This window comes from Drosophila erecta, unplaced genomic scaffold, assembly GCF_003286155.1.
Source record: "Drosophila erecta strain 14021-0224.00,06,07 unplaced genomic scaffold, DereRS2 tig00000329-arrow-arrow-pilon, whole genome shotgun sequence".
Classification (NCBI taxonomy): domain Eukaryota; kingdom Metazoa; phylum Arthropoda; class Insecta; order Diptera; family Drosophilidae; genus Drosophila; species Drosophila erecta.
Window position 1 is genome coordinate 777,533 of NW_020825223.1, and position 14,025 is coordinate 791,557.

Sequence of the window (14,025 nt, forward strand, 5' to 3'; positions counted from 1 at the left end):
ATTCGTATTCGTATATTCCATTATTTATACTTGTTTCACAATTATTAACCAGTTCATATAATATATATTTCTATAATTTTGTATTTATATTATACATATTTCATTCTAAAATACCAGTTTGTTTCCATCATACATAATTATTGTATCCACACATGTACAATTTTTGTTTAACCAACATAAATATTGAGTTACATCATTTGCAATTTGATAATAAATTTAAAATTTATCTTTATCCATATAACTCTCTGGTAATACATAACATAAAACCGAGCGCATATAATTTCTATATTAAAAGTTTTGTAATTTTTCCATCATGTAATAAATATGAATATATATATTTAACCGCGTTAACGATATAATTTTCCAACTTAACGGCAGGTAATATATTATTAAATAGATAACAATAAATTTGCCTGCCTCCAAAAATTAATTTTTTTTTTTTTTTTTTTTTTATTATATTACAGTATCTTTATTTACATCTGCCCAGGAGGGCAATCAATTAAATTATGTGGTACGTTGGCGGTTGTGTAGATTCCCTAGGCAATCTTATATTTGTTAGCTAGGGTCATCTGAGGATTCCTTTAGGGAACCCGGAAAGGTAGGTCAAGTGGATGGTTTCTTCGGAGTCTTCTGCGCTGCAGGCTGTTGTCCAGGAGGTTGACAGCAAGTTGGTTCTGGTGGTTCTCCAGCTTCTCCAGGTCCCTCCTGCTAGCTTTCCTGGATTCCTCGGCGACACTTTGCATTTTGAGGTCCCTTTTGATTGTTGTGTCCCTCACGTAGTAAGGACAGTTGAGGATAAATCTTAGAATGCGGCATTCTGCTCTCATGGAGCGGCATTTGTGCCTCATGAGTTTTCATGAGACGCTTGTCCAGGGTTAGTCAAAGGTACTTGGCCTTCGCATTGGACGGTATGCTGGTGCCGTTAATGTGGACGGGTGGACAGTTGCCTGGTCTGAGTGTAAATGTGACGTAGGTGGATTTGTCAGCGTTATGGTGATGTTCCACCTTTTCAGCTATGACTGAATCGTGTCCAGCTCGTGTTGCAGCCCTTGCGCTGCCCCAGTAGGAGTTGCGTCAGAGCACAGGAGCGCTGTGTCGTCCGCGTAGGTGCATGTCAATATTCTGTTGTCTTCAGATACTGGCATATCTGAGGTGAATATGTTGTACAGCACAGGACCGAGTACGCTGCCCTTGGGTACTCCGTCTCTCACCACGTGTTGGGGTGATTTGGAGTTAATGCTCCTCACGTAAAACCTCCTCTCTTTGACGTATGTCTTAAGGAACATGTAGTATGGGGTCGGTAACTGTTGCTTCAGCTTGAATAGCAGGCCGAGGTGCAACACCCAGTCGAAAGCCTGCCTCACATTCGAAGGCATCCAAGGCCCTGAAGACGACCCGGTGGCACTGCTGAATGGCGCCATGTCCTTGCCTGAAACCGAACTGGTGGTCGGGGATGATCCTCTTTTCCTCCAGGATGGTCAGCAACCTCTTGATGAACAGCTTCTCCAGGATTTTTGACAGGATGGCTTGTAGACTTATGGACCTGTATGAGCCTAGCTCGGCTTCTGGCTGCGTCGATTTTGTCATGGCCAGGAGATTTGGTGAGCTTCAAGCACGAGATCTCATCCAGAATCTCCTGACTACCTATCTCTGCGATAGGCAGGTCCATCGGGCAGGCTGCGTCAACGAACTGCTTCGTCTCTTCAACGTCTTCGTCATCACATAGGGCGAATGGCTGGAAACTGGTTTCCAGATGGTCGGCAAACGCATCCGCTTTCTCTTGGCTTGACCGGCACCATACACCTGCAGCTGTTTTAACAGGTGGCACCCTCCGGACAGGCCTTTTCAGGTATTTGGTGGCGTTCCAGATGTTGTGCTCAGCATTGCCAGGCTCCAGTTCTACTAGGTACTCCTCGAGCGCCTTGCTTCTCGAGTCATGAAGCATCTGTTTGAGCTGCCTACAGGCTCTGTTGTAGGCCCTCTTGTCAGACGGAGCTCTGCTAGACTGCCAGACTCTCCTCATAGCCGGATGTGGGTCAACGTTTTCTTAAAGCTAGCTTTTAAACACAGTTTGGTGATTAGGAAGGAGGTCCTAAGTAGTATCCTGACAATGCTGTGGCCAGAGCACAGCTCGTAGCACCCAACTGTAGATACTATCGCCGGGTCGATACCTCTACTGATGCCTAGATTAAGGAGGTCCGGTATTTTGTTAGGGTCAATGGGCCAGTATGTCGGCTCTCCCGTTGTGTGCAGCCCAACTCTCTGACGCACCTTAGCAGAGTGCTGTCCTGGGGTTGACAATCAGAAATGAGACATTTGGGACCCAAGTTTTTCAGCTGCAATGACAACTTGGGATGGCTATTTGTGTGTTCATGGCATGGTTCTCTGGCAGGAGAACATGGGCATCACCATGTCTTTAAACTGGGAGAACATTGAGTCCATCATGTTCTCCATGCGCCTCATTATTCTCTCCTCCAACGCTGCCTCCCGGTCAATGAGACCTTGTTGGTTGAAGATGTGTTTGGGTTGCTGTTGCTGGGGGTATCCTCCCCAGGTGACGTCAGCGTAGCCAAAGCCAGAGTATGTGGCGTTGTTGGTTGTCGCTGGTGGTGTATGGGCCTCTTTCGGCGGTGGAGTCATTGCCTTCGCTTTTGGCTTGGGGGAAGACCTCTTCTTGGCCTCGATATATACACAGCCTTGGTATGACGCAGTGTGGGCCGGAACCAGTTACCGCATGTAGCAGGAGCGTCTTTGGTCTTAGTGCACTCGATAGAGGCATGCCCTTGACCGCACTTTACGCAAGTGTACTGCAGTCTGCAGTACCTCTTGGTATGCCCGAAAGCCTGGCAGCGGTAGCACTGCACCAGGTCATTGAACTTTCTGGGCTCCTCGGTTGTGACCTTTTTTTTGTTGCTTGAAGGCTCCAAGTTTACAAAGAACATAGCCATAGGGTTCTATGTGGTTCTTGAGATGGCGTTCTTGATGTCTCGAACAATGTGTCCGAGCCCCTTTAGTTCTTCAGAGATGTAGTGAATTGGCGTTGTTGAATGTGGCCCCTTAATTACCACGCGAAAAGCTCGGTTTTCCTTGAGCTGGAAAGTCCTGAAGGCCATGTTGTGGTTGTTCATGTGGTTAACAATTTTCCGATATGTCGAGCTGTCTATCGGCATAATTTTTACGCTACCTCCTCCGGTAGCATTGTAAGTGAAGCTAACTGACTCGGTGACTTCTCCAAGGTCAGCTAGCATGTCTGCGATGCTGTGCACCCCAGGTATTATGATTGCAGGTGGCTTGGGTACAGCGGCCTCCACTGGTATAGCTGGTTCCTTGGTAACAACGTCCTCTTCGATAGGCAGTGCAGCGAATCGGTTGGTTTATCACAGCAGCTCCTTAGCATCGGTGACCTCATTGACTTTGGCCAGCTTAGCTATCTTTTTCTTTTGGGACACGGTGAACTGTCGTACCTCACCTGGTTCCTCGGATTCATTGTCAGATTCACTTTTACTGGAGCTGGAGCTGGAGCTGCCAGTGTCTTCTTCTTCTTTATGAGTTTTAGTACCTTGGGAACTTTGGGGTTTACAGTCGTGCCTACGTTAGGTGACTCCTTGCGCTTGCCTGTATTCTTCTTAGGCACCAGCGTTTGCCAACCATTTTTGCCCATGGGAACTGCGTGCAGTAGCACGTGTCTTTAAGATCTTTGCCTTTTCTGTATGAGTGTGTGTAATTGTCAGGCGCAGAAGGGGGGAGCAAAAAGCGCCATCTTTTTAACTATAGGGGTAAAGGCGCCACCTAGGTCGAAACTGGTTGGGGTTATCGGATTCAGTTTAGCCAGTACACACACCACTGGAACAGCTGTTCCACCAGCTGAGTAGGCGACGACTGGTGACACCAGTCAGCTGATTTGCTAGCTACGTGCACTTTTGCAAATAAGTTAAATACCATCTGCAGCCAAAGGACACGTTGCATGAACTTGCGTTCGTGTATCACACGCACTCCAGGACTTGGCCCAACTGTCTGTACGTTTTTAAAGATTCCAGGTTAACTTTTCACAGCGAAAATCACTCAGAAAATAAACACTTTAAGCACTTTTTAAAAAACTCCACTAAATTGATGACGAGGAATTTGGCTACTCTGGGCACTCTGGGCACCGTGGGATGGAATGCTGCTTCCCATTATAAGTACATGATGAGTACTTATATATTTTATATCGAATCATCAAGCAAAGGATAAGCTTCAGTGGGTCGCAGTATGGCAGCTGCTCAACCACTTACAACACCTTGCCTGTTACAGAAGTCTTGATTCTAGGCTTGTCATTGTATTAAATAATCAGGTGATCGAAGATCCTCCCAATTTACTATGTTACAATTACATTGGCATCACATCCATTGCCGTTTATAAAGTAAATTGTAAACTTTAAATGGTTTAGAAGCCATACAATGCAAATTGCCCCTTATTTGTCATTGCAGTCCAGCACGGATACGACCTTAGAGGCGTTCAGGCATAATCCAACGGACGTAGCGTCATACCACTGTTCGCTCGAACAAGTATTGTGCCATTGGTCCGTACCTGCGGTTCCTCTCGTACTACGCAGGAATGCTGTCGCAACAACGTTTTGTCATTAGTAGGGTAATACTAACCTGGCTCACGACGGTCTAAACCCAGTTCACGTTCCCTTGCATGGGTGAACAATCCAACGCTTGGTGAATTTTCTTTCACAATGATCACTATAAAAGCTTGGCCGCCACAAGCCAGTTATCCCTATGGTAACTTTTCTGACACCTCTTCTTAAAAACTTTTTAAACAAAAAGGATCGATAGGCCGAGCTTTTGCTGTCCCTGTGTGTACTGAACACCGAGATCAAGTCAGCATTTGCCCTTTTGCTTTATGTGTGGTTTCTGTCCGCACTGAGCTGGCCTTGGAACACCTCCGTTATTATTTGAGAGATGTACCGCCCCAGTCAAACTCCCTACCTGGCAATGTCCTTGAATTGGATCATACCTGAGTAATTGGAAATATACAAAATTTTCAAATCAAAAATACATAAATGCATCGTTTTATTAAAGAATTTGTTTGCGATTATATATTATAACAAACTCGTGATACTTTGATCAAGAAGCTTGCATCAAAACCCAATACCATAAGATATAATAAATATATCCGTATAATGGCTAGGAAATGATACACGTTCCACTTAATCAAGTAAGTAAGAAAACAATAAGAGTAGTGGTATTTTATTGACGATACCAAACCGAGGTCTAATATCTCATACTTATTCTATGTCTCCTTATACTACCAGATTAGAGTCAAGCTCAAAAGGGTCTTCTTTCCCCGCTAATTATTCCAAGCCCGTTCCCTTGGCTGTGGTTTCGCTAGATAGTAGATAGGGACAGTGTATGAATCGGATCCCTCCGAACTTGTTTTACGTGGCGTGTTCCACATTGAAGGGATTACAAGCACGGCACCCTATACACCCACAAGTAAGCATATGATGCATGTGTCCAGATCGCTAGACAAAACGTCCCGGTCTGGAAGTTATAGCTATGTACATAGCAACCACCCCGGTAGCAATTCGAGTGCTTGCTTGCCCTGCAAGCACTCCCCCTTGCAGGAGCGAGATCTACCAAGCCGACAAGCACGGGCGGAGTGACCTATTGCCGCATTAGTCGCCTCCTACGACGAGCTGCGTCAAGCTGTGGCAGTATTCTCGCCCGCTAACCACACGGCGAAGCGTCAGGCTAAGTGCCCCTTCTTCTGCGGAACGCCAACTCAGCGAACACAGCCAGCCGTTGGGTTCTCTCCCGAATCTCCCTCCAGGATTCTTTCAAATGTCCAGTCCTCGCCAACGCGCTGCACTCCAAGTCCATCGAGGTCTCGCAAATCTGCATATAGGGGGCAGGCGCACAACACGTGCACACCATGCGCAAGCAGGGGTATCGCTGAAGGCTCTCCCATGCAGATATGCGTTGAACGACCCGTGCCCAGTGAGCCAGAGAGACGCCATCATCGAGAAACCAAAATTTTAATCCCGATAGACAAGGGTGACATCCGGGATGAACCTGTGCGTCACCCGTCCTGGTTCGCTGTCGTCATCCCATCTGCTTTGCCAACTCAATAGCAAGCATTCCTCTATCCGAATTTCTTTTTGCTCCCGGCTTAGACGCGCAATGTCCTCGCCATAGAGCCAGTCGTTCTCCTCCAGCGGGTATCCACGCTTCAGCTTGTATTTGACCGCTAGTTTCTTAGCGGCCAAGTCAAGCGGTGGGGCTCCAGCAAGAACCTGCAGTGCCGCTGTGGACACTGTTCGGCATACCGATAGACATCCAAGCAGGATCAGTCTATGGCAGGAGGACAGTCGCCTCCTGGCAGCTACCTGTGCGGCGGTGTCATACCGCGGACTTACACCAAAAATGACCGTATTAATGGGAGCTCGTAGAAAAAAAGACGTCCGTCACTGACAGTAAGTAGATAGGGACAGTAGGAATCTCGTTAATCCATTCATGCGCTTCACTAATTAGATGACGAGGCATTTGGCTACCTTAAGAGAGTCATAGTTACTCCCGCCGTTGACCCGCGCTTACTTGAATTTCTTCACTTTGACATTCAGAGCACTGGGCAGAAATCACATTGTGTCAACACCCGCTAGGGCCATCACAATGCTTTTTTTAATTAGACAGTCGGATTCCCCAAGTCCGTGCCAGTTCTGAATTGATTGTTAATTGATAATCGTTATAATTAATAAGAACTAATTGGTTTAACCCAAATAGTATTCTTAAAACTTTTAGCAAGAAAGTTCCAAAATTGGCTACGTAACTAAACTATCCGGGGAACAAGTAACTAACATAAATGTTAGAAACTCTATTTACCCAGAACGAGCACATTATCCATGTTATTGTTTCCCAACCCGACTATCTCAATCTTCAGAGCCAATCCTTATCCCCAAGTTACGGATCTAATTCGCCCCTATACTCAATTCTGACAATCGATTTGCACGTCAGAAATGTTTCGGTCTTCCATCAGGGTTTCCCCTGACTTCAACCTGATCAAGTATAGTTCAACATCTTTCGGGTCACAGCATATATGCTCAAGGTACGTTCCAGTTAGAGGCATAAATAATATAAATTTACATTATACATAACTATATAGAACGCCGCGGGATTGTTTTAATTAGCTATAAATAGTTAAAAATTTAATCCCATTATTAGTCAAGTTAATTACGCTATTATCCCAATAACTTGCACATATGTTAGACCTCCATTGTTAATCATACAAGTGCATATAATAAACACAAAAATCAATGATAATTATGCCATTATAAAATTATAACTATAAGTTATATTTTATGATACATTGTGTATATGCTAATAGATTACAATGTCCTTATATGGAAAAAATGCTCACTATCCTCATAATATTATTTAAATAATACAATTTTAATGATGAATTTTCCATAACGGATATTCAGGTTCATCGGGCTTAACCTCTAAGCAGTTTCACGTACTGTTTAACTCTCTATTCAGAGTTCTTTTCAACTTTCCCTCACGGTACTTTTTTACTATCGGTCTCCCACTTAGTGCTGAACTATCAAGCAACACGACTCTTTGGAAACATCATCTAGTAATCATTAACTTTATACGGGCCTGGCACCCTCTATGCGTTAATTTCTCATACTATTGACGCTCCATACACTACATCTCACATTTGCCATATAGACAAAGTGACTTAGTACTGAACTGTTTTATTTTCGCTCGCCGCTACTAAGAAAATCCTTGTTAGTTTCTTTTCTTCCCCTAATTAATATGCTTAAATTCAGGGGTTAGTCCCATATGAGTTGAGGTTGTATATAACTTTTTCTTTATATATATTCTTTATATATAATGATAAAAACATTTTATTAAATTATTTCTTGTAGCTATGTGTTCCATTAAACGAACCAACGAAGAATAATAACATAACAAAGTTTTTTATATTTCCGAATCATTAACATTAACATCATTGACATTTCTCAGTATTACTTGATCGAAAAAGAAAATATTTCTCTTCGTTTTTCACATCCAAATGTGAGATAATGTTTTTCATATTTATTTTTTAATATTGAATAATATCGAATAAATAAAAAAGTTATTATTTTATCCAATAATATACCATATGCTTATAAAATTTATAAACAACTTAATTAGCATAGTCTTACAACCCTCAACCATATGTAGTCCAAGCAGCACTATAAAATTAATTAAAGTACATAACAGCATGGACTGCGATATGCGTTCAAAATGTCGATGTTCATGTGTGCTGCAGTTCTCACGATGACGCACAGTTTGCTGCGTTCTTCATCGACCCATGAGCCGAGTGATCCACCGCTTAGAGTTTTATAATTAATTTTTATATAATGTCAATTTTGTTTTTATTGAAAGAAATTAAAAATACACCATTTTACTGGCATATATCAATTCCTACAATAAATGTATTTTTATACCTAAAATAAATGCTGCGAAATGTCTTAGTTTCATATAAGCATTATGTATCATATAATCTGGTTATTTACGGTTTATATTTAACTGTTTGGGTGATACATACCGCAATTTATATAAAACATTAACCTGATGGGTACCACGTGCAACATTGTATATTTTAGGTTGTTGCATTAGACAACGTATGCTCATAACTAAGATGAACAATACATACAATACAATAATACACGCAACGCGTGTAATGTTTGTAATGTTAAAATCTTTTGAGGTTGCCAAAGCCACATATAAATAAAAACCCATTTTCATTTTATTTTGATTTTAACTTTTATTTTAATATATATTTATATATTTTTATTTTTATTTTGATTAAATTGAATCGTTTTGTTCTATAATCATATCATATCATGCGCTTTGCTTTTGTAATTTGGTAAATTTGGTAATCTGGTAAATTTGATAATCCATTTGGTAAATAATACAATTTGGTAAATTTTTTAATTTGGTAAGTAATTTTGGTAAATTCAAAATGTATTTGTATTATAACAAATTTTTATTAACGGTAAGGATTTTATACAATAATGATCCTTTCGTAGGTTCACCTACGGAAAGACTGTTACGACTTTTACTTCCTCTAAATAATCAAGTTCGGTTAACTTTTGCGAAACATCCGTAACACGCAAGGCGTCACAGTCATCACGTCCGGAGACGTTCGGTTTACCCGGACCTCTTGGTCTAGGAAATACACATTGATACTTTCATTGTAGCTCGCGTGCAGCCCAGGACATCTAAGGGCATCACAGACTTGTTATTGCTCAATCTCATTATTGCTAGACGCAATTTGTCCATTTAAGAAGCTAGTGTCCTTATAATGGTACAAACCAACAGGTATGGCTCCACTTACATAAACACATTCAAACACAATAAACATTTAACTGCCACCATGAATAAGGACTATATCAGCTTCAGCACCATAATCCTGAAGATATCTATTTAATATCTATTTAATAAGACAAATCACTCCACGAACTAAGAACGGCCATGACCCACCACCCATAGATTCGAGAAAGAGCTAGCAATCTGTCTTACACACTTATGTTCGGACCTGGAAAGTTCTCCCGTGTTGAGTCAAATTAAGCCGCAGGCTCCACTCCTGGTGGTGCCCTTCCGTCAATTTCTTTAAGTTTCAGCTTTGTAACCATACTTCCCCCGGAGCCCAAAAGCTTTGGTTTCTCGGGAAGCGACTGAGAGAGCCATAATTGCCCATAAGAGCACCCAATTGCTAGGTGGCATCGTTTATGGTTAGAACTAGGGCGGTATCTGATCGCCTTCGAACCTCTAATTTTTGTTCTTGATTAATGAAAACATTAAGTTCGTCTTACGACGGTCCTAGAATTTCACCTCTCGCGTCGTAATACTAATGCCTCCAAACTGCTTCTATTAATCATTACCTCTTGATCTGAAAACCAATGAAAGCAGAACAGTGGTCTTATTTCACTCTAATTTGTTCAAAGTAATAGTACCGGCCCACAATAACACTCGTTTAAGAGCACTAATGCAGGTTTTTAAATAGGAGGAACATATGAAAAAATACAAGTATTTAATCACATATAAGAACTCCACCGGTAATACGCTTACATACATAAAGGTATAGTACTAACCACAATTTTAAGTTGTACTACCCGTATGAAGCACAAGTTCAACTACGAACGTTTTAACCGCAACAACTTTAATATACGCTATTGGAGCTGGAATTACCGCGGCTGCTGGCACCAAACTTGCCCTCCAATTGGTCCGTGTTTTTTTTTTTTTTATATTACAGTATCTTTATTTACATCTGCCCAGGAGGTCAATCAATTAAATTATGTGGTACGTTGGCGGTTATGTAGATTCCCTAGGCAATCTTATATTTGTTAGCTAGGGTCATCAGAGGATTCCTTTAGGGAACCCGGAAAGCTAGGTCAAGTGGATGGTTTCTTCGGAGTCTTCTGCGCTGTAGGCTGTTGTCAAGGAGGTTGACAGCAAGTTGGTTCTGGTGGTTCTCCAGCTTCTCCAGGTGCCTCATGCTAGCTTTCCTGGATTCCTCGGCGACACTTTGCATTTTGAGCTCCCTTTTGATTGTTGTGTTCCTCACGTAGTAAGGACAGTTGAGGATAAATCTTAGAATGCGGCATTCTGCTCTCTGTAGTTTTTTGATATTTGTAGAAGAGGCAGTGCCCCACAGCTCAATGTCCAAGCCGGCTTTATGATGGCTTTGTAGAGCAGTAGTTTGTATCTAGTGGGTAGCGTGCTTCGTCTGCCCAGGAGCCATGTCATGGAGCGGCATTTGTCATGGCCAGGAGATTTCTTGAGCTTCAAGCTCGAAATCTCATCCAGAATCTCCTGACTACCTATCTCTGCGATAGGCAGGTCCATCAGGCAGGCTGCGTCAACGAACTGCTTCGTCTCTTCAACGTCTTCGTCATCACATAGGGCGAATGGCTGGAAACTGGTTTCCAAATGGTCGGCAAACGCATCCGCCTCGAGCGCCTTGCTTCTGGAGTCATGAAGCATCTGTTTGAGCTGCTTACAGGCTCTGTTGTAGGCCTCTTGTCAGACGGAGCTCTGCTAGACTGCCAGCCAGACTCTCATCAGCCTCATTTTCTCCGATACCATCGACGCCAGTTCAGTCGACCATAGATGGTTGTCCCTGCGGGTCACTTGGAGTCTCCCACTATTGGTACGAGGTGTGGGTGTGGCCAACCTTGCCGCCTAGTGGATTTTGCCAGTAAGGCTAGCAACGGCATCGTCAATGTCTCCTCCAGTGCTGATAGCCGGATGTGGGTCAACGTTTTCTTCAAGCCAGCTTTTAAACACAGTTGTGTCGGTATTTGGCCTGATCAGTTTGGTGCCTCCGGGAGTCCTTAGGAAGGAGGTCCTAAGTAGTATCCTGACCATGCTGTGGTCAGAGCACAACCCGTAGCACCCAACTGTAGATTTTTTCGCCGGGTCGATGCCTCTACTGATGCCTAGATTAAGGAGGGCCGGTATTTTGTTACGGTCACTGGGCCAGTATGTCGGCTCTCCCGTTGTGTGCAGATTGCAGCCCAACTCTCTGACGCACCTCAGCAGAGTGCTGCCCTTGGGGTTGACAATCCTGGAGCCCCACCATGTGTGCTTGGCATTAAAGTCTCCGCCAATAAGACATTTGGGACCCAAGTTTTTCAGCTGCAATGACAACTCGGCATGGCTAATTGTGTAACGCGGAGGCAAGTATGCTGCCGCGATACAAATTTTGCCCACTTCGCACGATTACTGTGGCTCCACCTCTGATCCTGTCCGCCGGGTGCAAGGCGTTGACCACTTCGTAGCCAGGGATTTTGAAGGGAGACCTTGTTGTAAAGTGGGTCTCGCTGACCAGCATCACATCCACCTGGTTGGTTTTCAAGTAAAGCTCCACTTCTGGCTTGTTCCTCGGCAAACCGTTATTATGCATTCCAGATTAATATTGGAGTGTTCATGGCATGGTTCTCTGGCAGGAGAACATGGTCATCACCATGTCTTTAAACTAGGCGTACATTGAGTCCATCATGTGCCCCATGCGCCCCATTATTCTCTCCTCCAACGCTGCCTCCCGGTCAAAGAGTCCTTGTTGGTTGAAGATGTGTTTGGGTTGCTGTTGCTGGGGGTATCCTCCCCTGGTGACGTCAGCGTAGCAGAAGCCAGAGTATTTGGCTTTGTTGGTTGTCGCTGGTGGTGTATGGCCCTCTTTCGGCGGTGGAGTCATTGCCTTCGCTTTTGGCTTGGGGGAAGCCCTCTTCTTGGCCTCGATATATACACGGCAGGCTTGGTATGACGCAGTGTGCGCCTCCCCGCAGTTACCGTATGTAGCAGGAGCGTCTTTGTCCTTAGTGCACTCGATAGAGGCATGCCCTTGACCGCACTTTACGCAAGTGTACTGCAGTCTGCAGTACCTCTTGGTATGCCCGAAAGGCTGGTAGCGGTAGCACTGCACCAGGTCATTGAACTTTCTGGGCTCCTCGGTTGTTTACAAAGAACATAGCCATAGGGTTCTATGTGGTTCTTGAGATGGCGTTCTTGATGTCTTGAACAATGTGTCCGAGCCCCTTTAGTTCTTCAGTGATGTAGTCAACTGGCGTTGTTGAATGTAGCCCCTTAATTACCACGCGAAAAGCTCGGTTTTCCTTGAGCTGGAAAGTCCTGAAGGCCATGTTGTGGTTGCTCATGTGGTTAACAATTTTCCGATATATCGAGCTGTCTTTCGGCATAATTCTTACGCTACCTCCTCCGGTAACATTGTAACCGAAGCTACCTGGCTCGGTGACTTCTCCAAGGTCAGCTAGCATGTCTGCGATGGTGTGCACCCCAGGTATTATGATTGGAGGGGGCTTGGGTACAGCGGCCTCCACTGGTATAGCTGGTTCCTTAGTAACATCTCTCTTCGACCTATCTCTTCGATAGGCAGTGCAGCGAATCGGTTGGTGTTTGACAGCAGCATCTTAGCATCGCTGACCTCATTGACTTTGGTCAGCTTAGCTGTCTTTTTATTTTGGGGCACGGTGAACTGTCGTACCTCACCTGGTTCCGCGGATTCATTGTCAGATTCACTTTCACTGGAGCTGGAGCTGCCAGTGGTCTTCTTCTTCTTTATGAGTTTTAGTACCTTGGGAACTTTGGGGCTTACAGTCGTGCCTACGTTTGGTGGCTCCTTGCGCTTGCCTGCATTCTTCTTAGGCACCAGCGTTTTCCAACCATTTTTCTTAGAAGTGGCAAAGCCACATTATCCACTTCCATAGCGTTTTTGCCCATGGGAACTGCGTGCAGTAGCACGTGTCTTTAAGATTTTTGCATTTCTGTATGAGTGTGTGTAATTGTCAGGCGCAGAAGGGGGAGCAAAAAGCGCCACCTGCTGGCGCCTTTTCCTCATTGACTTTGGCCAGCTTACCTGTCTTTTTCTTTTGGGGCACGGTGAACTGTCGTACCTCACCTGGTTCCTCGGATTCATTGTCAGATTCACTTTCACTGGAGCTGGAGCTGGAGCTGCCAGTGGTCGACGTCTTCTTCTTTATGTATTTTAGTATGTGTTTAGAACTGCGTGCAGTAGCACGTGTCTTTAAGATTATTGCCTTTTCTGTATGAGTGTGTGTGTAATTGTCAGGCGCAGATGGGACTGATTGACGCCCTTTGGAGGAGAAATTTTTAACTATAGGGGTAAAGGCGCCACCTAGGTCGAAACTGGTTGTGGTTATCGGATTCAGTTTAGCCAGTACACACACCACTGGAACAGCTGTTCCACCAGCTGAGTAGGCGACGACTGGTGACACCAGTCAGCTGATTTGCTAGCTACGTGAACTTTTTCAAATAAGTTAAATACTTGCGTTCGTGTATCACACGCACTCCAGGACTTGGCCCAACTGTCTGTACGTTTTTAAAGATTCCAGGTTAACTTTTCACAGCGAAAATCACTCAGAATATAAAAACTTTAAACACTTTTTAAAAAACTACACTAAATTGATGACGAGCATTTGGCTACTCTGGGCACTCTGGGCGCCGAGGGATGGAA

The 14,025-nt window shown here is 44.0% G+C and overlaps 1 non-coding gene across 1 annotated transcript; it reads right to left on the bottom strand.

The window, feature by feature from the left end:
- Positions 1–8,187: 8,187 nt before the first annotated feature.
- On the bottom strand, positions 8,188–8,366 carry LOC6555973. Its single transcript, XR_046898.1, has one exon. It is a non-coding gene; the product is annotated as a 5.8S ribosomal RNA (ribosomal RNA).
- Positions 8,367–14,025: the final 5,659 nt, after the last annotated feature.